This window comes from Aquarana catesbeiana, linkage group LG06 (genome assembly GCF_042186555.1).
Source record: "Aquarana catesbeiana isolate 2022-GZ linkage group LG06, ASM4218655v1, whole genome shotgun sequence".
NCBI classification, from domain to species: Eukaryota; Metazoa; Chordata; class Amphibia; order Anura; family Ranidae; genus Aquarana; species Aquarana catesbeiana.
Genome location: NC_133329.1, coordinates 38,386,691 through 38,410,812, shown reverse-complemented (window position 1 = coordinate 38,410,812; position 24,122 = coordinate 38,386,691). Strand labels below are relative to the sequence as shown.

The window sequence follows — 24,122 nt, the reverse complement described above, 5'->3', positions numbered from 1 at the left end:
TGCTCTGCTTATAGTTACGGCTACTGGAGCCCTCTCAGGACTGCTCAATCTGGCAGTCCGATCTAGAGGAGAAGAGCTGTGAGTGTGGGCGGGAAGAGGGAGGAGCTGCACGGACTGGGCTGTGAGTGTGGGCGGGAAGAGGGAGGAGCTGCATGGACTGGGCTGTGAGTGTGGGCGGGAAGAGGGAGGAGCTGTACGGACTGGGCTGTGAGTGGGAAGAGGGAGGAGCTGTACGGACTGGGCTGTGAGTGGGAAGAGGAAGGAGCTGCACGGACTGGGCTGTGAGTGTGGGCGGGAAGAGGGAGGAGCTGCAAGGACTGGGCTGTGAGCGGGAAGAGAGTGGAGCTGCACGGACTGGGCTGTGAGCGGGAAGAGAGTGGAGCTGCACGGACTGGGCTGTGAGCGGGAAGAGAGTGGAGCTGCACGGACTGGGCTGTGAGCGGGAAGAGAGTGGAGCTGCACGGACTGGGCTGTGAGCGGGAAGAGAGTGGAGCTGCACGGACTGGGCTGTGAGCGGGAAGAGGGAGAAGCTGCACGGACTGGGTTTTGAGTGTGGGAACAGCAAGACAGAGAGGGGAGGGGAGAAGCTGGCTGCCCATTACCAGACGACATGTATGTATTCATCTCATAGTATGTTGTGGTTATGTGGCTGGTGAAGTTTTTGAATGGGGGGGGCGCCAGACCCAGCCCATCGTTTTTGACCCCTCCCACTTCTTATAAACCACACCCCTTATAGAATCCACCCACTCCGTCCCCTGTATTCCACTTGCTTTCACCCATGGTGTCAGGATACTCCTGAGTATGACGATACCACATGTGGGAGACTTTTACACAGCCTGGCCACATAGAGAGGCCCAACATGCAGGGAGCACCGCCAGGTGTTCTAGAGGCATAAGAGCCGGTTCACACGGGGGCGACTTGTCAGGCGACCTAGCCACCTGACAAGTCGCCTCCCGTTCTGTACAATGGAACCGTTCTAATCGGAGCGATGCAAGTCGCTCCGACTTAGAAGAAAGGTTCCTGTACTACTTTGGGGGCGACTTGCATAGATTTCTATACAGAAGTCGTCTTGCAAGTCGCCCCAACAGTCATGTGCAGGTCGCCTCGGTGAGGCGACCTGCAAGTCATGCCGCGTCTAGTGTGAACCGGCACTAAATGTCAAATCTAATTTGACTTCCCATTACACTTTTGTGAGGCACTCTAGTGGCATGGATGTGGCATGGATGTGCATGAATGGGGATGGCTGAGTATGGATAAGATGACTGAGCATGAATAGGTACGGCTGGGTAAGGCTGGGTACAGATGGGATGGCGGGGTATGGCTGAGTATGGCTGGGTATGGCTGAGTGTGGATGGGATGGCTGAGTATGGATGGGTGGCTGGGCATGGATGGACGGATGAGTATTGCTGAGTATGGATGGATGGCTGAGCATGGATGGACGGATGAGTATTGCTGAGTATGGATGGGTGGCTGGGCATGGATGGACGGATGAGTATTGCTGAGTATGGATGGATGGCTGAGCATGGATGGATGGATGAGTATTGCTGAGTTTGGATGGGTGGATGAGCATGGATGGATGGATGAGTATTGATGAGTATGGATGGATGGCTGAGCATGGATGGATGGATGAGTATTGCTGAGTATGGATGGATGGACGGATGAGTATTGCTGAGTATGGATGGATGGCTGAGCATGGATGGACGGATGAGTATTGCTGAGTATGGATGGATGGCTGAGCATGGATGGATGGATGAGTATTGCTGAGTTTGGATGGGTGGATGAGCATGGATGGATGGATGAGTATTGATGAGTATGGATGGGTGGCTGAGCATGGATGAGTATGGATGGGTGGATGAGCGTGGATGGATGGATGAATATTGCTGAGTATGGATGGGTGGCTGAGCATGGATGAGTATTGCTGAGTATGGATGGGTGGATGAGCGTGGATGGATGGATGGATGAATATTGCTGAGTATGATTGGGTGGATGAGTATGGATGGGTGGCTGAGCATGGATGGATGAGTATTAGTGAGTATGGATGGATGGGTGGCTGAGCATGGATGGATGGATGAGTATTGCTGAGTATGGATGGGTGGATGAGCATGGATGGATGGATGAGTATTGCTGAGTATGGATGGATGGCTGAGCATGGATGGATGGATGAGTATTGCTGAGTATGGATGGGTGGCTGAGCATGGATGGATGAGTATTGCTGAGTATGGATGGGTGGCTGAGCATGGATGGACGGATGAGTATTGCTGAGTATGGATGGGTGGCTGGGCATGGATGGACGGATGAGTATTGCTGAGTATGGATGGGTGGCTGGGCATGGATGGACGGATGAGTATTGCTGAGTATGGATGGATGGCTGAGCATGGATGGATGGATGAGTATTGCTGAGTATGGATGGATGGATGGATGAGTATTGCTGAGTATGGATGGATGGCTGAGCATGGATGGATGGATGAGTATTGCTGAGTTTGGATGGGTGGATGAGCATGGATGGATGGATGAGTATTGCTGAGTATAGATGGGTGGCTGAGCATGGATGAGTATGGATGGGTGGATGAGCGTGGATGGATGGATGGATGGATGAATATTGCTGAGTATGGATGGGTGGCTGAGCATGGATGAGTATTACTGAGTATGGATGGGTGGATGAGCGTGGATGGATGGATGAATATTGCTGAGTATGATTGGGTGGATGAGTATGGATGGGTGGCTGAGCATGGATGGATGAGTATTGGTGAGTATGGATGGATGGGTGGCTGAGCATGGATGGATGGATGAGTATTGCTGAGTATGGATGGATGGATGAGTATTGCTGAGTATGGATGGGTGGCTGGGCATGGATGGATGGATGAGTATTGCTGAGTATGGATGGGTGGCTGAGCATGGATGGATGAGTATTGCTGAGTATGGATGGATGGCTGAGCATGGATGGGTGGCTGAGCATGGATGGACGGATGAGTATTGCTGAGTATGGATGGGTGGCTGGGCATGGATGGACGGATGAGTATTGCTGAGTATGGATGGATGGACGGATGAGTATTGCTGAGTATGGATGGATGGCTGAGCATGGATGGACGGATGAGTATTGCTGAGCATGGATGGATGGATGAGTATTGCAAGTTTGGATGGGTGGATGAGCATGGATGGATGGATGAGTATTGCTGAGTATGGATGGGTGGATGAGCGTGGATGGATGGATGAATATTGCTGAGTATGGATGGGTGGCTGAGCATGGATGAGTATTGCTGAGTATGGATGGGTGGATGAGCGTGGATGGATGAATATTGCTGAGTATGATTGGGTGGATGAGTATGGATGGGTGGCTGAGCATGGATGGATGAGTATTGGTGAGTATGGATGGATGGGTGGCTGAGCATGGATGGATGGATGAGTATTGCTGAGTATGGATGGGTGGCTGGGCATGGATGGACGGATGAGTATTGCTGAGTATGGATGGATGGCTGAGCATGGATGGATGGATGAGTATTGCTGAGTATGGATGGATGGACGGATGAGTATTGCTGAGTATGGATGGATGGCTGAGCATGGATGGACGGATGAGTATTGCTGAGCATGGATGGATGAGTATTGCAAGTTTGGATGGGTGGATGAGGATGGATGAGTATTGCTGAGTATGGATGGGTGGCTGAGTATGGATGGGTGGATGAGCGTGGATGGATGGATGAATATTGCTGAGTATGGATGGGTGGCTGAGCATGGATGAGTATTGCTGAGTATGGATGGGTGGATGAGCGTGGATGGATGAATATTGCTGAGTATGATTGGGTGGATGAGTATGGATGGGTGGCTGAGCATGGATGGATGAGTATTGGTGAGTATGGATGGATGGGTGGCTGAGCATGGATGGATGGATGAGTATTGCTGAGTATGGATGGGTGGATGAGCATGGATGGATGGATGAGTATTGCTGAGTATGGATGGGTGGCTGGGCATGGATGGACGGATGAGTATTGCTGAGTATGGATGGGTGGCTGAGCATGGATGGATGAGTATTGCTGAGTATGGATGGGTGGCTGAGCATGGATGGACGGATGAGTATTGCTGAGTATGGATGGGTGGCTGGGCATGGATGGACGGATGAGTATTGCTGAGTATGGATGGGTGGCTGGGCATGGATGGACAGATGAGTATTGCTGAGTATGGATGGATGGCTGAGCATGGATGGATGGATGAGTATTGCTGAGTATGGATGGATGGACGGATGAGTATTGCTGAGTATGGATGGATGGCTGAGCATGGATGGACGGATGAGTATTGCTGAGTATGGATGGATGGCTGAGCATGGATGGATGGATGAGTATTGCTGAGTTTGGATGGGTGGATGAGCATGGATGGATGGATGAGTATTGCTGAGTATGGATGGGTGGCTGAGCATGGATGAGTATGGATGGGTGGATGAGCATGGATGGATGGATGGATGGATGAATATTGCTGAGTATGGATGGGTGGCTGAGCATGGATTGCTGAGTATGGATGGGTGGATGAGCATGGATGGATGGATATTGCTGAGTATGATTGGGTGGATGAGTATGGATGGGTGGCTGAGCATGGATGGATGAGTATTGGTGAGTATGGATGGATGGGTGGCTGAGCATGGATGGATGGATGAGTATTGCTGAGTATGGATGGGTGGATGAGCATGGATGGATGAGTATTGCTGAGTATGGATGGGTGGCTGAGCATGGATGGATGAGTATTGCTGAGTATGGATGGATGGCTGAGTATGGATGGGTGGCTGAGCATGGATGGACGGATGAGTATTGCTGAGTATGGATGGGTGGCTGGGCATGGATGGATGGATGAGTATTGCTGAGTATGGATGGATGGACGGATGAGTATTGCTGAGTATGGATGGATGGCTGAGCATGGATGGACGGATGAGTATTGCTGAGTATGGATGGATGGCTGAGCATGGATGGATGAGTATTGCTGAGTTTGGATGGGTGGATGAGCATGGATGGATGGATGAGTATTGCTGAGTATTGATGGGTGGCTGAGCATGGATGAGTATGGATGGGTGGATGAGCGTGGATGGATGGATGAATATTGCTGAGTATGGATGGGTGGCTGAGCATGGATGAGTATTGCTGAGTATGGATGGGTGGATGAGCGTGGATGGATGGATGGATGAATATTGCTGAGTATGATTGGGTGGATGAGTATGGATGGGTGGCTGAGCATGGATGGATGAGTATTGGTGAGTATGGATGGATGGGTGGCTGAGCATGGATGGATGGATGAGTATTGCTGAGTATGGATGGGTGGATGAGCATGGATGGATGGATGAGTATTGCTGAGTATGGATGGGTGGCTGGGCATGGATGGATGAGTATTGCTGAGTATGGATGGATGGCTGAGTATGGATGGGTGGCTGAGCATGGATGAGTATTGCTGAGTATGGATGGGTGGATGAGCGTGGATGGATGGATGAATATTGCTGAGTATGAATGGGTGGATGAGTATGGATGGGTGGCTGAGCATGGATGAGTATTGGTGAGGATGAATGGGTGGCTGAGCAATAATGGATGGATGAGTATTGCTGAGTATGGATGGGTGGCCGAGCATGGATGGATTAGTATGGCTAAGTATGGATGGATGGCTGAGTATGGATGGGTGGCTGAGCATGGATGAGTATTGCTAAATATGGATGGGTGGCTGAGTATGGATGGATGGATGGCTGAATATTGCTGAGTATGGCTGGCTGAGCATGGATGAGTATTGATGAGTATGGATGGGTGGCTGATTATGGATAGATGAGTATTGCTGTGTATGGATGGCTGAGTATGGATGGATGGATGGCTGGCCAGGCTGAGTATGGATGGATGGATGGCTGCCTGAGTATGGATGGATGGATGGCTCAACAAGATTAAACCTGCTCTAATGATACCTGCAGGATTACCCAAACCAAACCTCCAGCTAACCAGACAAGCGGAGAGTACTGTTCAGCCCTAGTACATTAGCAGCTGCTTTTCAGTAACCAGGTGACATGCAGAGACTCTCTAGAGAAATATGCAGGCAGGGTACAAAACTTTCTCACATCTTCTCACATCTTGATCTAGTCTGCCAGACTGCCACCATGGAAATACAAATAATACATGTCCCCCTTCCAGCCAGTGCAGGTATGCTGTCTGCGTGAAGTGCTTTCTGTGTGACTCAGCTCTGTCATTACCCTTCCAGCACTGCTTGGGCCATGCGAAGAACGGAGCTGCCGACGTCACTTCCGGTTTCTATCCTTGTCCACAAAACCCGGAAGTAACCTTGTCTACACTAGTACACTTAAACAACAAAGCTCCCGCCCGCAGTATACAAGGTATATAAGGGCGGAAGGCGGAAGCTGCTCGGCGCTTTGGCTTGTGCCGCAAAGCAGCTAAAAATACTGCCAATGAAGTGCCACGTCTGGAGTCCCGTGATTGCATTGACGTGGTGCTTCCTATAGTGCACTGTGTCCGGAAAGGAAATATTTTTTTTCTTAAAGGGCCTTTTAAAAAGAAATTTTTTTTTACATTTTTATTTGTTTAATTTTTGTGACTACAGGAGTGGGGGCGGTGCCCGGGCGCCCCCTATGGATGGGTCACCACTGGTGTCTAGTGTATTTATGCATGTTTGTGTGTATCTGAGTGCATGTATGTACCTCAGCGTGTGTATATATGTGTGTGCATGTATATAACTGAGCATATGTACAGTATATATCTGAGTGTGTGTATACATGTATTTGATTGTATATATCTGAGTGTTTATATATATATATATATATATATATATATATATATATATATATATATATATATATATATATATATATATATGTGTGTATACATGTATCTGACTGTATCTATCTGAGTGTGTATATATGTGTGTATACATGTATCTGTGTATATCTGAGTGAGTGTATCAGGGTTGCCACCTGTCTGGTTTTGTCTGGACAGTCTGGGATTTGAATCCTGTGTCCAGTTTTTAGTTCATATCATTAACCCCTTGCCAACCGGCTCACGCCGATATGTTGGCAGAAGGGCACTTACAGGCATATTAACGTACCTGTATGTTGCCCTTTGAGATGCGGCATTGTGGGCATGCCCTCCGTGAGCGTGATCGCGGGTCCCGCGGACTCCATGTCCACGGGGATACCCGCAATCGTCTCACAGAGAGGATGAACGGGCAAATACTAATGTAAACAAGCATTTCCCCATTCTTCCTAGTGACAGGACATTGATCACATCTCCCTGTAATCGGGAGCAGTGATCAGTGATGTGTCACACGTAGCCCCTCCCCCCCACAGTTAGAATCACTCCCTAGGACACACTAAACCCCTGCAGCGCCCCCTACTGGTTAACCCCTTCACTGCCAGTCACATTGAAACAGTTATCAATGCATTTTTATAGCACCGATCGCTGTATTAATGCTAATGGTCCCAAAATAGCGCCAAAAGTGTCCGATGTGTCCGCCATATTGTCGCAGTCGCGATAAAAATCGCAGATCGCTGCCATTACTAATAAAAAAAATTATTAATAAAAATAATGCCATAAATCTATCCCCTATTTTGCAGATGCTATAACTTTTGCGCAAACCAATTAAACGCTTATTGTGATTTTTTTTTTTTTTTTTTTTTACCAAAAATATGTAGAAGAATACGTATCGGCCTAAACTGTGGAGAAAATTTTTTTTTAATATTTTTTTGGGGGGGGATATTTATTATAGCAAAAAGTAAAAAATAATGTGTTTTTTTCAAAATTGTCGCTTTTTTTTTGTTTATAGCCAGGGCCGATCCTGGGTGGGTGCGCGGGGTGCTCCGTAGCCCAGCGCTGCAGAGGGGATGGGGGGGGGGGTGCTGAAGTGTCAGGCTGCTCTTCTCCCTCCTCCTCTCCTTGTGTCACACACAGAGCCTTTTCCTAGAGTAAGGCAGATGCCAGGGCGCCAGGAGGGCACTGAAGCCGGGAGTGACAAAATGTCCCTTAAGAAAAGTTATGCCGCCCTCTGCTCTTATCTAGATCAGCAGCACAGGTACAGGCACAAAGCGCACCATGACAGGCAGTATATCCCCCACAATATGAACTTCAGCCGCTGTTTCCAGTGGCGGAATTACCAGGGTCGCACTTGCGCCCTGGCATTCCGCCACTGTGGGGGGGCCTCAAGACAAGACCCCCCCACCCCCCCCCCCCTGTCCCTCTGGCATCTCTAACTATACAGGGGAGGGGGGCGATCGGCAGCTCTGTGATGTCCCTCCACCTAGAACAGTTCACTTCCCGAGTGTCAGTGTATACAATGGAGAGGGGCGGGGATGCAATTTCCCCCCAGGCTGCTCTGATTCCCCGTAAAAAGGCCGATGTGCTGCCAGCTGGGGACTGAGCATGTGCATTTGGCCGAGTGTTACTGCTCGGGTGACTCCGGAGGGAGGCTGGCAGGGCTGGATAACAGCCCACAAAGCGTGTGGGAACGTTAGCGCTGTGAGCGGACATCTGTCATGATGTCACAGTGCTGTTCCCTGCTTCTGAGCTGACAGTCTGTGTCCATTGATTCCATTCAGACTGAGCACAGCCGAATGGAAGAGGGTGGATCCGCTCTGCCTCCTCCAGCCCCCTCTCTCACTGTGCCCCGCCCCACACTCCGGGCAGCCCGTGTGCTGCGTCTGCAAATAGGAGGTGTGGGCGGGAACGTTCAAACTGAGATCCGTCCGACGGTGATCTGTGTGGGGCGCTCTGGATGCTGATAACCGAGCCAGTGAGCCTTCTGCCTGCTGGGTAGACTTGGGCAGAGAGGTTCATTTTAGTGAGTCGATTCATTTGGATCAGTTCAGCGAAATGATTGGAATCACTGAATCGACTCACGACTCATTTCTACACAGCGAAGATTAAGGATATATGTCTGGATAACGGCAGTCCTGTGATACACTCAGTCAGTACAGTCAGCATATTAGATGTTAAGTAACTTTATTTTGCTGCAATAACTATGCTATAAACTCTGCAATACGAAAAAAAAACAACAGATACCTGTTTTATACAATAATTGTATTGTATTGTATACAGGCCCGGGAACTCAGCACAGGGATGGTGGGAACCCCTCATCATGGGCACCGCAGGTGTACAGACCTGGGAACTCAGCACAGGGGTGGTGGGAACCCCTCATAATGGGCACAGCAGGTGTACAGACCTGGGAACTCAGCACAGGGATGGTGGGAACCCCTCATAATGGGCACAGCAGGTGTACAGACCTGGGAACTCAGCACAGGGATGGTGGGAACCCCTCATAATGGGCACAGCAGGTGTACAGACCTGGGAACTCAGCACAGGGGTGGTGGGAACCCCTCATAATGGGCACAGCAGGTGTACAGACCTGGGAACTCAGCACAGGGATGGTGGGAACCCCTCATAATGGGCACAGCAGGTGTACAGACCTGGGAACTCAGCACAGGGATGGTGGGAACCCCTCATAATGGGCACAGCAGGTGTACAGACCCGGGAACTCAGCACAGGGATGGTGGGAACCCCTCATCATGGGCACCGCAGGTGTACAGACCCAGGAACTCAGCACAGGGATGGTGGAAACCCCTCATAATGGGCACAGCAGGTGTACAGACCTGGGAACTCAGCACAGGGATGGTGGGAACCCCTCATAATGGGCACAGCAGGTGTACAGACCTGGGAACTCAGCACAGGGATGGTGGGAACCCCTCATAATGGGCACAGAAGGTGTACAGACCTGGGAACTCAGCACAGGGATGGTGGGAACCCCTCATAATGGGCACAGCAGGTGTACAGACCCGGGAACTCAGTACAGGGATGGTGGGAACCCCTCATAATGGGCACAGAAGGTGTACAGACCTGGGAACTCAGTACAGGGATGGTGGGAACCCCTCATAATGGGCACAGCAGGTGTACAGACCTGGGAACTCAGCACAGGGATGGTGGGAACCCCTCATAATGGGCACAGAAGGTGTACAGATCAGGGAACTCAGTACAGGGATGGTGGGAACCCCTCATAATGGGCACAGCGGGTGTACAGACCCGGGAACTCAGCACAGGGATGGTGGGAACCCCTCATAATGGGCACAGCGGGTGTACAGACCCGGGAACTCAGCACAGGGATGGTGGGAACCCCTCATAATGGGCACAGCGGGTGTACAGACCCGGGAACTCAGTACGGGGATGGTGGGAACCCCTCATAATGGGCACAGCAGGTGTACAGACCCGGGAACTCAGCACAGGGATGGTGGGAACCCCTCATAATGGGCACAGCAGGTGTACAGACCCGGGAACTCAGCACAGGGATGGTGGGAACCCCTCATAATGGGCACAGCAGGTGTACAGACCCGGGAACTCAGCACAGGGATGGTGGGAACCCCTCATAATGGGCACAGCGGGTGTACAGACCCAGGAATTCAGCACAGGGATGGTGGGAACCCCTCATAATGGACACAGCAGGTGTACAGACCCAGGAACTCAGCACAGGGATGGTGGGAACCCCTCATAATGGGCACAGCAGGTGTACAGACCCGGGAACTCAGCACAGGGATGGTGGGAACCCCTCATAATGGGCACAGCAGGTGTACAGACCTGGGAACTCAGCACAGGGATGGTGGGAACCCCTCATCATGGGCACCGCAGGTGTACAGACCCAGGAACTCAGCACAGGGATGGTGGAAACCCCTCATAATGGGCACAGCAGGTGTACAGACCTGGGAACTCAGCACAGGGATGGTGGAAACCCCTCATAATGGGCACAGCAGGTGTACAGACCTGGGAACTCAGCACAGGGATGGTGGGAACCCCTCATAATGGGCACAGAAGGTGTACAGACCTGGGAACTCAGCACAGGGATGGTGGGAACCCCTCATAATGGGCACAGCAGGTGTACAGACCCGGGAACTCAGCACAGGGTGGTAGGAACCCCTCATAATGGGCACAGCAGGTGTACAGATCAGGGAACTCAGTACAGGGATGGTGGGAACCCCTCATAATGGGCACAGAAGGTGTACAGACCTGGGAACTCAGTACAGGGATGGTGGGAACCCCTCATAATGGGCACAGCAGGTGTACAGACCTGGGAACTCAGCACAGGGATGGTGGGAACCCCTCATAATGGGCACAGAAGGTGTACAGATCAGGGAACTCAGTACAGGGATGGTGGGAACCCCTCATAATGGGCACAGCGGGTGTACAGACCCGGGAACTCAGTACGGGGATGGTGGGAACCCCTCATAATGGGCACAGCAGGTGTACAGACCCGGGAACTCAGCACAGGGATGGTGGGAACCCCTCATAATGGGCACAGCAGGTGTACAGACCCGGGAACTCAGCACAGGGATGGTGGGAACCCCTCATAATGGGCACAGCGGGTGTACAGACCCAGGAATTCAGCACAGGGATGGTGGGAACCCCTCATAATGGACACAGCAGGTGTACAGACCCAGGAACTCAGCACAGGGATGGTGGGAACCCCTCATAATGGGCACAGCAGGTGTACAGACCCGGGAACTCAGCACAGGGATGGTGGGAACCCCTCATAATGGGCACAGCAGGTGTACAGACCTAGGAACTCAGCACAGGGATGGTGGGAACCCCTCATAATGGGCAGGGCTTTTTTCTCAGAGAATAGGTTCAGGAACTCCCCTTTTCAAGTCACCCCTATCCACCTCTGACCCCCGTCCCTTGGTTCCATCCTCTACCCACCTTCCTGTACGGCACTTTTTAGAGAATACAGAACCAAGTATCATTTTGTGGTGCTAAGAGATTTGTATAGATTTTATTAATAAGCATTAAGATATACACCCTTCTTTCAACAATAGATCCCCCCGCAACAAAATGACCTTACAGTAACAAAAGGTCCACCCTAGTAAAAACAGATCCACGCCAGCAACAATAGACCCCTGTCAGCAACAACAGATCTCCCAGCAGCCAGCATTAATAGACCCTCCAGCAGCCAGCAACAATAAACCCCTCTCTCATCAGTAGATCCCTCCCAGCAACAACTGGCCCCCAGCAACGATAGATCCCCCCCAGCAGCCAGTATTAATAGACCCTCCAGCAGCCAGCAACAATAAACCCCTCTCTCATCAGTAGATCCCCCAGCAGCCAGCATCAATAGACCCTCCAGCAGCCAGCAACAATAGACCCTTCCCTCAACAGTAGATTCCCCCCCATCAACAATAGATCTCCAAGCCACACTCCAGCACCCTTTGCCATTACATACATTCAGTGCAAGAGGTGCCGGTGTCTTGCCGAGAAAGTTCATCTGGGGGATAAGGACCCCCCTGTACTGCGCAGGCGCAGCGCTTGCGCAGTACAAATGACTAGGAGCCGTGTACAGCTGATTCCTATTCTATTCAGCTTTGGCTATTTCCGCCGGCTCCTACTGCGCAAGAACTGCGCCTTCGCAGTAGAGGGGGGTCCTTATCCACCGAGGGGAACTTTCTCAGCAGAACACCGGAACTGCATTCCCCCACGTTCCCGCTGAAAAAAAGCCCTGCCTGTGAGTCATTCAAAGAGTCAGAGTCTTACTGACTCACACACAGCTCATGATTCAATAGAGACTCATTGTGAGCTCTCTAGACTGTGAGTCATTCGTAGATTCAAGAGTCATGCTGCTGGCTCATATATGCACAGCGCATTTTAAAATATAGAATGATTGTGTGCTCTCTGTGATTTAGGCTGCGTTCACACAGTGCTGCGCTCAGTGCGCTGTGCAACATCTGTGCAAATCGCATGCGATGTCTGTGCGATGCAATTTCAGCCATACAGATTTGTATGGCTGAATTTGCCCTTGCATTTGGATCAAAGTCGTGCAGGACCCTTTTTTTGGTCCACACCGGAATCGATGCGATTATTCGATTCCTGTCCGAATCCACAGTTTGCACTGCGATATACGAAACGATCTTGGGGGGGCATTAACTTTGCATTGGCACTTCCAGCAGTTCGCAATCGCATAGGGCAGTGTGTGAACTACCTGTGTGTCAGGTGCGATGCGCGAACTGCAGGGTTTCCCACATAATCGCACCAATGTGAAGCAAGCCTCATTTACAGACTTCTCACATGAATCTAATGTGACCTGATGAGTCACTCATAGATTCAGGAGTTAGTGTCGGTTCACACTGAGGCAGCTCGCCTCAGGCGACCCAGGACACGACAGGACCGGCGACTTACAAAACGCCTTCTGTATAAAACTCAATGCAAGTCGCCCCCAAAGTCGTACAGGAGACTTTTTCTAAGTCTAAGATTAAAGATTAAAACGGTTCCATTGTACAGAACGGGACGCTACTTGTCAGGCGGCTAAGTCACCTGACAAGTCGTCCTAGTGTGAACCGGCTCTTATACTGCTCTGCTGACTCACACACAACTCATGAATCTAATGTGCTCAGATGAGTTGCTTATTCAGGAGTCATGCTGCTGGCTCACAAAGCTCATGTTACAAAACATAATGTTGATTCTTGTATGCTCTCTTCCTGAGTGTGTCATCACAGACTGGACTTGACTAGCCCCTGCCTGCTTCACACACAGACCTCATACAAAAGAGAACCTTGTATGGCTCTGTGATTTATTCAGAAACTTGAAGTCTTGATGGCTCACAGCTAATTTTACAAATCATGAGCTGAGGCTGCTGTTTTTTCAGCTCTCTACACATCCTGAAAGGGGCGGATCTTTGAATTGAATCGGATTCACTTTCATGATTCGATACATTCAAACTCTGTAGTGAGTTGATTCACGGATTCGATTCAGTAGCCAAGCCTACTGCTGGGTCCTTCCTTTCAAGTGAGTGAGCTGTGACCAGGGCCGGTGCTACCACTAGGCAAACTAGGCGGCCGCCTAGGGCGCCCTGCTGCCTAGGGCGCCCGGCAAATGGTTTTCCTACTCCTCTTCTCTCTGCAGCAAGCAACTGATTCTTAGCATCAGCAGGCAGCCGCTTCTCCGTTCACACATAGTGTCAGAGGCACAGCAGTGGTAGAGGACTGTGTCTGTGTCCCGACTCACGCAGCAAGCAAACATTCATTGATGGGCACTGGTAGGCTGCATTAAAGGGCGCTGGTAGGCTGCATTGAAGGCTGCTGGTGAGGCTGCATTTGATGGGCGCTGGTGAGGCTACATTTGATGGGCGCTGGTGAGGCTACATTTGATGGGCGCTGGTGAGGCTACATTTGATGGGCGCTGGTGAGGCTACATTTGATGGGCGCTGGTGAGGCTACATTTGATGGGCGCTGGTGAGGCTGCATTTGATGGGCGCTGGTGAGGCTGCATTTGATGGGCGCTGGTGAGGCTGCACTTGATGGGCGCTGGTGAGGCTGCATTTGATGGGCGCTGGTGAGGCTACATTTGATGGGCGCTGGTGAGGCTACATTTGATGGGCGCTGGTGAGGCTGCATTTGATGGGCGCTGGTGAGGCTGCATTTGATGGGCGCTGGTGAGGCTGCATTTGATGGGCGCTGGTGAGGCTGCATTTGATGGGCGCTGGGGAGGCTGCATTTGATGGGCGCTGGGGAGGCTGCATTTGATGGGCGCTGGGGAGGCTGCATTTGATGGGCGCTGGGGAGGCTGCATTTGATGGGCGCTGGGGAGGCTGCATTTGATGGGCGCTGGGGAGGCTGCATTTGATGGGCGCTGGGGAGGCTGCATTTGATGGGCGCTGGGGAGGCTGCATTTGATGGGCGTTGGTGAGGCTGCATTTGATGGGCGCTGGTGAGGCTGCATTTGATGGGCGCTGGTGAGGCTGCATTTGATGGGCGCTGGTGAGGCTGCATTTGATGGGCGCTGGTGAGGCTGCATTTGATGGGCGCTGGTGAGGCTGCATTTGATGGGCGCTGGTGAGGCTGCATTTGATGGGCGATGGTGAGGCTGCATTTGATGGGCGATGGTGAGGCTGCATTTGATGGGCGATGGTGAGGCTGCATTTGATGGGTGCTGGTGAGGCTGCATTTGATGGGCACTGGTGAGGCTGCATTTGATGGGCGCTTTATTAAAAAGATGTGATTTACATGGGCAGGGAAAAGGGGGGCGGAGTCAGCCAGGGGGGGGGGCGGCAAAATTAGGTTTCGCCTAGGGTGTCAAAAATCCTTGCACCAGCCCTGGCTGTGACCGGTGTCCTATCGAAAATAGTCCCCCATTGGATAGTGTCTGTCCTGTAGTGTGCAGGCGCTAAGGAGACTCCGAAAATCTACGAACATCAACAGCTGATCGTAGGCTCCACACGGCGCATGCGCAATTAATACCACATTATGTCACACGCTCCCGATACTCGTACAACTTTGCAAGGGGCGGTGTGCCTACAGAATGCACACAGCTGGGGTGGAGATAAGGCAGGTACTTCAATGTTACAATATATCTTACCCCTTCACAACGTGTGCCTACACAATGCCCACAGCTGGGGCAGTGATAACGGCGGGTAGTTCAATTTTACAATATATGTTAACCCCCTTCACCGCACTGATACTGTGGCAAATTGGTTGTGTTAGGTGGTTAAATAGGTCCAGCAAACCCGCCCATGAACAGTGCTAAACCCACCCTTGAGTTCAGTAAACACGCCCCATAAACAGTGCTAAACCCACCCTTCAGTTCAGTAAACCCGCCCATAAAGAGTGCTAAACCCACCCTTCAGTTCAGTAAACCCGCCCATAAACAGTGCTAAACCCACCCTTCAGTTCAGTAAACCTGCCCATAAACAGTGCTAAACCCACCCTTCAGTTCAGTAAACCCGCCCATAAACAGTGCTAAACCCACCCTTCAGTTCAGTAAACCCGCCCATAAAGAGTGCTAAACCCACCCTTCAGTTCAGTAAACCCGCCCATAAACAGTGCTAAACCCACCCTTCAGTTCAGTAAACCCGCCCATAAACAGTGCTAAACCCACCCTTCAGTTCAGTAAACCCGCCCATAAACAGTGCTAAACCCACCCTTCAGTTCAGTAAACCCGCCCATAAACATTCGCCCATTTCACAAATCCACCCCCTCGAGCATCGGGAGCCTGTGACAGAATGTAATATTAATTGCGCAGGCGCCGTGTAAACCTCATGATCAGCTGTTCTTCTTCTGAAACTTTCGGCGTCCCCTTTGTCCTCCGTACTGCACAAGCGCTGCGCCTGTGCAGTACAGGTCGGACACTATCCGATGGGGGGGGGGGGGCACTTCTCGTCAGAACACCAGCCTCTCCCCCTCTCTCTCTGCAGATAAGGAGGTTTCTTTCAGCAACCAGTGCAGTACCAGGTCCTGTGTACTATGATGTGGGCTCACACTGGTCTGCTGCAGTTTGGCTGCAGTGTTGGTGATCTCACTGTCTTCCTGAACGTCCTATAGACTTCTATTCATTTGCACATTTTTGCTGCATTTTCTGAAAGTGCACAAAAACGGCTGCATACTGCATCTTTGGTGCGTTATAAAAAAAACTGCAGCAAAAATGCACAACCTAAAAGAACCCTATGGGACTGTGCCTAAGGAAAACTGTGTACATGAGCACTGCGGCCAAACCGCAGCACACTAGTGTGCGCCCAAAGGCTTGTACACACTTGCAGCAGGCACTGCCACTCCGGTGAAAAGTGATCAATGCTCAGGTCACTTTTGCTCATGCTCAGCGGCTCCAACCAGAGATGTCAGTTTTGTTTTTTTTTGTTTAACTTGCTGCATTGAGCAAAAAAAAAAAAAAATGTTGATAAAGGAATCAAGCAATTTTCTTGAGGAGTGGTCTCTGTGTGGACAATTTGGAGCGATATCTCTCTCTGTCAGTAGCAGCCCCTGTGCCCCATCAAATGCAGCCACTGTGCCCCATCAAATGCAACCACTGTGCCCCATCAAATGCAACCACTGTGCCCCATCAAATGCAACCACTGTGCCCCATCAAATGCAACCACTGTGCCCCATCAAATGCAACCACTGTGCCCCATCAAATGCAACCACTGTGCCCCATCAAATGCAACCACTGTGCCCATCAAATGTAGCCACTGTGCCCCATGCCCCATCAAATGCAGCCACTGTGCCCCACCAAATGTAGCCACTGTGCCCCATGCCCCATCAAATGCAGCCACTGTGCCCCATCAAATGCAACCACTGTGCCCCATCAAATGCAGCCACTGTGCCCCATCAAATGCAGCCACTGTGCCCCATCAAATGCAGCCACTGTGCCCCATCAAATGCAGCCACTGTGCCCCATCAAATGCAGCCACTGTGCCCATCAATTGCAGCCTCACTGTGCCCATCAATTGCAGCCTCACTGTGCCCATCAAATGCAGCCACTGTGCCCCATCAATTGCAGCCTCACTGTGCCCATCAAATGCAGCCACTGTGCCCCATCATTTGCAGCCACTGTGCCCCATCAATTGCAGCCTCACTGTGCCCCATCAATTGCAGCCTCACTGTGCCCCATCAATTGCAGCCTCACTGTGCCCCATCAATTGCAGCCTCACTGTGCCCCATCAATTGCAGCCTCACTGTGCCCCATCAATTGCAGCCTCACTGTGCCCCATCAATTGCAGCCTCACTGTGCCCCATCAATTGCAGCCTCACTGTGCCCCATCAATTGCAGCCTCACTGTGCCCCATCAATTGCAGCCTCACTGTGCCCCATCAATTGCAGCCTCACTGTGCCCCATCAATTGCAGCCTCACTGAGCCCCATCAATTGCAGCCTCACTGAGCCCCATCAATTGCAGCCTCACTGTGCCCCATCAATTGCAGCCTCACTGTGCCCCATCAATTGCAGCCTCACTGTGCCCCATCAATTGCAGCCTCACTGTGCCCCATCAATTGCAGCCTCACTGTGCCCCATCAATTGCAGCCTCACTGTGCCCCATCAATTGCAGCCTCACTGTGCCCCATCAATTGCAGCCTCACTGTGCCCCATCAATTGCAGCCTCACTGTGCCCCATCAATTGCAGCCTCACTGTGCCCCATCAATTGCAGCCTCACTGTGCCCCATCAATTGCAGCCTCACTGTGCCCCATCAATTGCAGCCTCACTGTGCCCCATCAATTGCAGCCTCACTGTGCCCCATCAATTGCAGCCTCACTGTGCCCATCAATTGCAGCCTCACTGTGCCCCATCAATTGCAGTCTCCAATTGCAGCCTCACTGTGCCCATCAAATGCAGCCACTGTTACCCCCCGTCAGCATTTAACCAGCACCCCACCTCGCCTGCTGTCTGACCAGCACTTACCCCATCCTGGTGGCGGGTCAGGCAGCGAGTGACGGCGGGGAGCTGTGGGACAGGCAGCGGCTCCTGTGTTCTCTATGCTTCCTCCATGCTTTTCCTCCTGCTAGTCCCAGCATGATGTGATCTCCTCCTCTGCTGCCGGCTCATGCTCCCATGACACACATGTTCTAATTCATTCACTGCTCGCAACCTCCCCTCAGGCAGCTTGACCATAGGCTCTAATAGGCTTCAAAATAGGGTGGACTCAGAACGCAGAGCATTGCACTCAGAGCTCATCCAGGTGTGTTAGAAAAGCAAATGAATATATGCTTTTCTAACACTCAACTGCCTCTCTGCCAATCAGGAAGAGCGCGTCTGATACCCATCACCTGATTGGCTGAAAGGAGGAGGAGGGGGGGTCAGGTCCTCAGCTCTGAGAGATTCATACTTGCTTGCAGTTTAGTTCCTGGAGGCCATGGTAGTACAAGTCCCCCACAGGCCCTGGAGGGGCACATTGTCCTCCCTGCCCCCCCCCCCCAACCTTTGTGATCATGAAAAACCTTCCAGACTGTTTTCCCGATCTATCACTTTTCCACCACCGGTTCTATGGGACACTTGACTGGACTTGCCCCCCAGGCCTAAGGCTGCCAGCCATCCCCTGACAATGGAGAGGGGAGGGGCCTCTGACCCAAGCAGGTGCCAGATTCAGTGCACAAGTTTGTCCCTCTGCTTGTACACTCTGAGTCTTGCCGATACATGCTTCCCTCTCCATTTTATACACTGACACCATACTTACCAACTGTCCCGAATTTCCCGGGACATTCCCAGGATTTAGACTCTTTTTCCGGATTTCGCCATTCCCGGGAAATTCTTATTTTCCCAGTTTTTTTTTCCGCCGTTGCCGCTAGAGGTCCGTGGCCGATGGAGACAATGTCTCCACCGGCCACCATTTTCCCGAAGACCACAACAATTACGTTTAGTAATGGCCGGGTGGCTGCCAATAGAATTTGAGCTGTGGCACCGCCCACCTCCCTCCCCACTGCCATCTGTCCTTGACCTGATGTCGGAAGGGGCAGAGGTGGGCTGCGCCACAGCTCAATTGCTATTGGCAGCCAACCGGCTATTTTGTCCCATTCTGTTTAGTAATGACGGCGGAGAGAATCTCCGCTGCTGGGAATGACTGATGTAGGAAAGGGGGGGCTCCATTGGGGGGATGCCTGGTGTAAGGGAGGACTTTGTTGGCAATGTCTGATGTAAGGGAGGACTCTGTTGGCAATGTCTGATGTAAGGGGGGACTCTGCTGGCATTGCCTGATGTAAGGGGGGACTCCGTTGGCAATGTCTGATGTAAGGGGGGACTCCGCTGGCAATGTCTGATGTAAGGGGGGACTCCGCTGGCCCTGATGTAAGGGGGGACTCCGCTGGCAATGCCTGATGTAAGGGGGGACTTTGCTGGCAATGTCTGATGTAAGGGGGGACTCCGCTGGCAATGCCTGATGTAAGGGGGGACTCCGCTGGCAATGTCTGATGTAAGGGGGGACTCCGCTGGCAATGTCTGATGTAAGGGGGGACTCCGCTGGCAATGTCTGATGTAAGGGGGGACTCCGCTGGCAATGTCTGATGTAAGGGGGGACTCCGCTGGCAATGTCTGATGTAAGGGGGGACTCCGCTGGCAATGCCTGATGTATGGGGGGGACTCCGCTGGCAATGTCTGATGTAAGGGGGGACTCCGCTGGCAATGTCTGATGTAAGGGGGGACTCCGCTGGCAATGTCTGATGTAAAGGGGGACTCCACTGGCAATGCCTGATGTAAGAGGGGCTCCGCTGGAGACACCTGATGGCATCTGGTGGCAGGCGACGTGGCAGGTGACACGCTCAGGGCTTCCACTGATTCTGCATTATGGTGAGTTGAATAATTTCATTCTTTATTACAATGTAATAATATAAATAATGCACTTCAATTATCCTGACACCATAACAACCATGGTGCCAGGATGATTGAAGCGCTAACACCAGGTGTTTGGAGTATCTTTATCTGCTGATTGTTAAACTTTGTAGAATACACATATTTCTATTGTGGTGTAGGATCTGGGCCTACTGTCCCTCCATCCCTCTTTCTTTCTCTCTTTTTCTTTCTCTCTTTCTCTCCCTCTTTCTTTCTTTCTTTCTCCCTCCATCCCTCATTCATCTCATACCACACCGTTCCGTGCCATGCCCATTTAAGACACGCCCGCTATTCTGCGCAAACCACGCACATTGTTCGCCGCGGCGCGCATTTTTCTGCTATGGTATGCCCCGCCTACAAACGAATGCCATGCCCCCTAATTATAGCAAGGCTCCGCCTGCCATGCAAAAAAGTGTCCTGAATTTTTTTTTGCAATGTTGGCAACTATGTGACACTTGGGAAGTGAACTGTGCTGGCTGGATGGACATCCTGCAGATAGCAAAAGGAAGCGTGTACAAGTGCTGCTGCTTATTGCATTTTGACTTCTCATGTAAGGTAAGCCCAACACTAGCTCCCCAACCTGTGACACTTGGCACAATACCCTCCTGTCATACTGCCCCTCCTGTAACACTGCCCCTCCATCATTCTGCCCTCTTGTCACACTGCCCCCCTTCTGTCATATTTAACCCCCTCCTGTCACACTGTCCCGTCATACTGCCCCCTCTTGTTACACAGTCCCCATCCTTTCACAGTGCTCCCTCATTACACTGCCCCCTCCTATCATACTTCCCAGGTATCCTTTTCCTGTCACACTGCCCCCCTCTTGTTACAATATCCCCCTGTCACACTGTCCCCAGCATACTGCTCCTTCTTGTCACACTGCCCCCCTTCGTTCATCCCCCCCTGCGGTCACACTTTCCAGATACCCTTCTTTTGTGACACTGCACTCCTCCTGTCAAAATACCCTGTCACACTGCCCCCCATCCTTTCACAATACCCCCCCCATCATACTACGGTTCAGGGGCCCTTCATGTTTTCTTGCACTGTGGCCCTGAAGGTTATAGTTACGCCTCTGCTACTGCACTTCCTGCTGCTCTTCCTCCTCCCTCCCAGGTAAAGGGCATAAGACTGCCTTTTTTCCACTCCTTCTCTCCCTCCAGACAGTAGGCTCCAGCCCCCTGCAAATAACAACGGTTCCCATCCACCAGTCCAGCACAAAGATGGCAATCGCCGCTGAACTGGTGGCACGTGAGATGAGGGGGAGGAGCCGAGTAAAACCTGGGGGAGGTACCAGCAGGCACAGGAGTGGGATCAGCGTGGTACCATTACCAAGACATACCATCTGCTTACCAAAAAATGTACCTCTTAGCCCCCCGTTCACACTGAATCTGATAAAGCACACTATAGTGCATTACCATGACATTCTGCGCTGCTTCATTAAAAGTAATGTACTGATATCAAATTTTACTAGGATAAAGCAACAAATTGTTTAATTGTCCAGGTAATGAACTATACCAGACCGGACATGCAGAGTACCTGGTACCAGACTAGTTGGAGCTGTGCGCAGAGTACCTATACCTATTACCGGAGCAGAAGTAGTGGTGTAAGGCCACTCTTGGGAGAAAGTGTTGCTACCTTTTTGTATGAAATGTATGTTTTATGCATATTATTTATTGTGCTAGGACTGTGGAAGATACATGTATTAACCACTTCAATACCGGGCACTTACACCCCCTTACTGCCCAGGTCAATTTTCAGATTTCAGCGCTGTCACACTTTGACTGACGATAGCAACACTGTACCCATATGAAATTGTTATAATTTTTTTCACACAAATAGAGCTTTCTTTTGGTGGTATTTGGTGTTTTTTTTCTTGCAAAACGAATGAAAAAAGACTGAATGTTTTTAAAAAAAAAAAGTTTCTTGGTTTCTATTATAAAACTTAGCGAATAAGTAATTTTTCTCCTTCAATGATGTGGCTGCACTGATGGGCACCGCTAGGCTGCACTGATGGTGATAGGTGGCATTGATGAGGCAGCATTGATGGGTACTGATGGGGTGATTGAACACAGCTGATCACATGGGAAAGGGGCACTGTGATTGGCCCTTTACTGCGATCTGTGAACTCTGCTGACTCTGATGTAAGAGGGGCACTGAGAACCTTTATTGTAAGGCGGAAATGTTGGGAACTTTGATGTAAAGGGGAATTTCATTGTGAAAGGGAAGGTGTGGTAGGAGTACAGTGGGGGGCACCAAAATACACCTTTGCCTGTGTAGACAAAAATCCTTGCACCAGCCCTGGTCACACATACCACACTGAGCTTCCTGAAAATGCCTGGCGGCACTGTAACAAAGTTCCGCCTCCTAGACAGGGCTCCTGTAATAGACGGCACACTGATCCAATGCCATTAAATTGAATCAGTGTGACGTGTATCATAGGAGCCCGCGAGTTTGAATCCAAGCTCTGTGACAGCAGGAGATCGCTGCTCTGTGTGATCCATCTAAGGACACTGGTAGGCTGCAATTAGTGGGCACTGGTAGGCTGCAATTGGTGGGCACTAATAAGGCTGAAATTGGTGGGCACTAATAAGGCTGAAATTGGTGGGGACTGATAAGGCTGAAATTGGTGGGTACTGATAAGGCTGCAATTGATGGGCACTAGTAGGCTGCATTCTATGGGCACTGATAAGCTGCATTTGATGGGCACTGATGAGGCTGCATTGATGCATTGATCTCTTGTATCATTTCCACAGTCTCTGACCATCTCCTGTATCATGTCTGCAGTTTAGTAGGAGGTGGATGGAGGGCGTGTGATCAGACGCTCACATCAAAACAGGTTAGGTTTAATCATGTATAAATAATACAAACATAAATATTAAATCATACAAATACTACGTTGCATAAAAACAGGTAATATTTAATTTTATGATTTAATGTATATGACGTAGTATTTGTATGATTTAATATTTATGTTTGTATTCTTTATACGTGATTAAACCTAACCTGTTTTGATGTGAGCGTCTGATCACGCACCCTCCATCCACCTCCTACTAAACAGTCTTTTCCAGACCACCCCTGGTCAGTTAAGGCAGGGGGACACGCTTCACCATCTCCTCCAGTCTTCCCACCTTCTACAATACTACCTTTTTTTACAACAAACGGCCTCACTAGCGCAGGAGTAGTTCTCACCATACCTTGTCCACATTTTGCATCATGTCTGCAGTCTCTGACCATCTCTTGTATCATGTCTGCAGTCTCTGACCATCTCTTGTAACATGTCTGCTGTCTCTGACCATCTCTTGTATCATGTCTGCTGTCTCTGACCATCTCTTGTTTCATGTCTGCAGTCTCTGACCATCTCTTGTATCATGTCTGCTGTCTCTGACCATCTCTTGTTTCATGTCTGCAGTCTCTGACCATCTCTTGTATCATGTCTGCAGTCTCTGACCATCTCTTGTATCATGTCTGCAGTCTCTGACCATCTCTTGTATCATGTCTGCAGTCTCTGACCATCTCTTGTATCATGTCTGCAGTCTCTGACCATCTCTTGTATCATGTCTGCAGTCTCTGACCATCTCTTGTATCGTGTTTGCAGTCTCTGACCATATTCTGTATCGTGTCTGCAGTCTCTGACCATCTCTTGTATCATGTCTGCAGTCTCTGACCATCTCTTGTATTGTGTTTGCAGTCTCTGACCATATTCTGTATCGTGTCTGCAGTCTCTGACCATCTCTTGTATCGTGTCTGCAGTCTCTGACCATCTCTTGTATCGTGTCTGCAGTCTCTGACCATCTCTTGTATCGTGTTTGCAGTCTCTGACCATATTCTGTATCGTGTCTGCAGTCTCTGACCATCTCTTGTATCATGTCTGCAGTCTCTGACCATCTCTTGTATTGTGTTTGCAGTCTCTGACCATATTCTGTATCGTGTCTGCAGTCTCTGACCATCTCTTGTATCGTGTCTGCAGTCTCTGACCATCTCTTGTATCGTGTCTGCAGTCTCTGACCATCTCTTGTATCGTGTCTGCAGTCTCTGACCATCTCTTGTATC

General features: G+C 50.7%; 1 protein-coding gene across 2 annotated transcripts in view; it reads left to right on the top strand.

Annotated features, from left to right (window-relative positions):
* Positions 1-24,122, top strand: part of LOC141148320 (uncharacterized) — a 69,421-nt gene that overhangs the window by 1,228 nt on the left and 44,071 nt on the right. The window contains exon 1 of one of the 2 annotated variants that reach the window (XM_073635648.1): positions 268-612. The exons of the other annotated variant lie outside the window; for it this stretch is intronic. The gene's annotated coding sequence lies outside the window, so the exon portion shown is untranslated. Of the gene's footprint in view, positions 1-267; positions 613-24,122 lie in introns of those variants that run through there. 2 annotated transcript variants of the gene reach the window in all.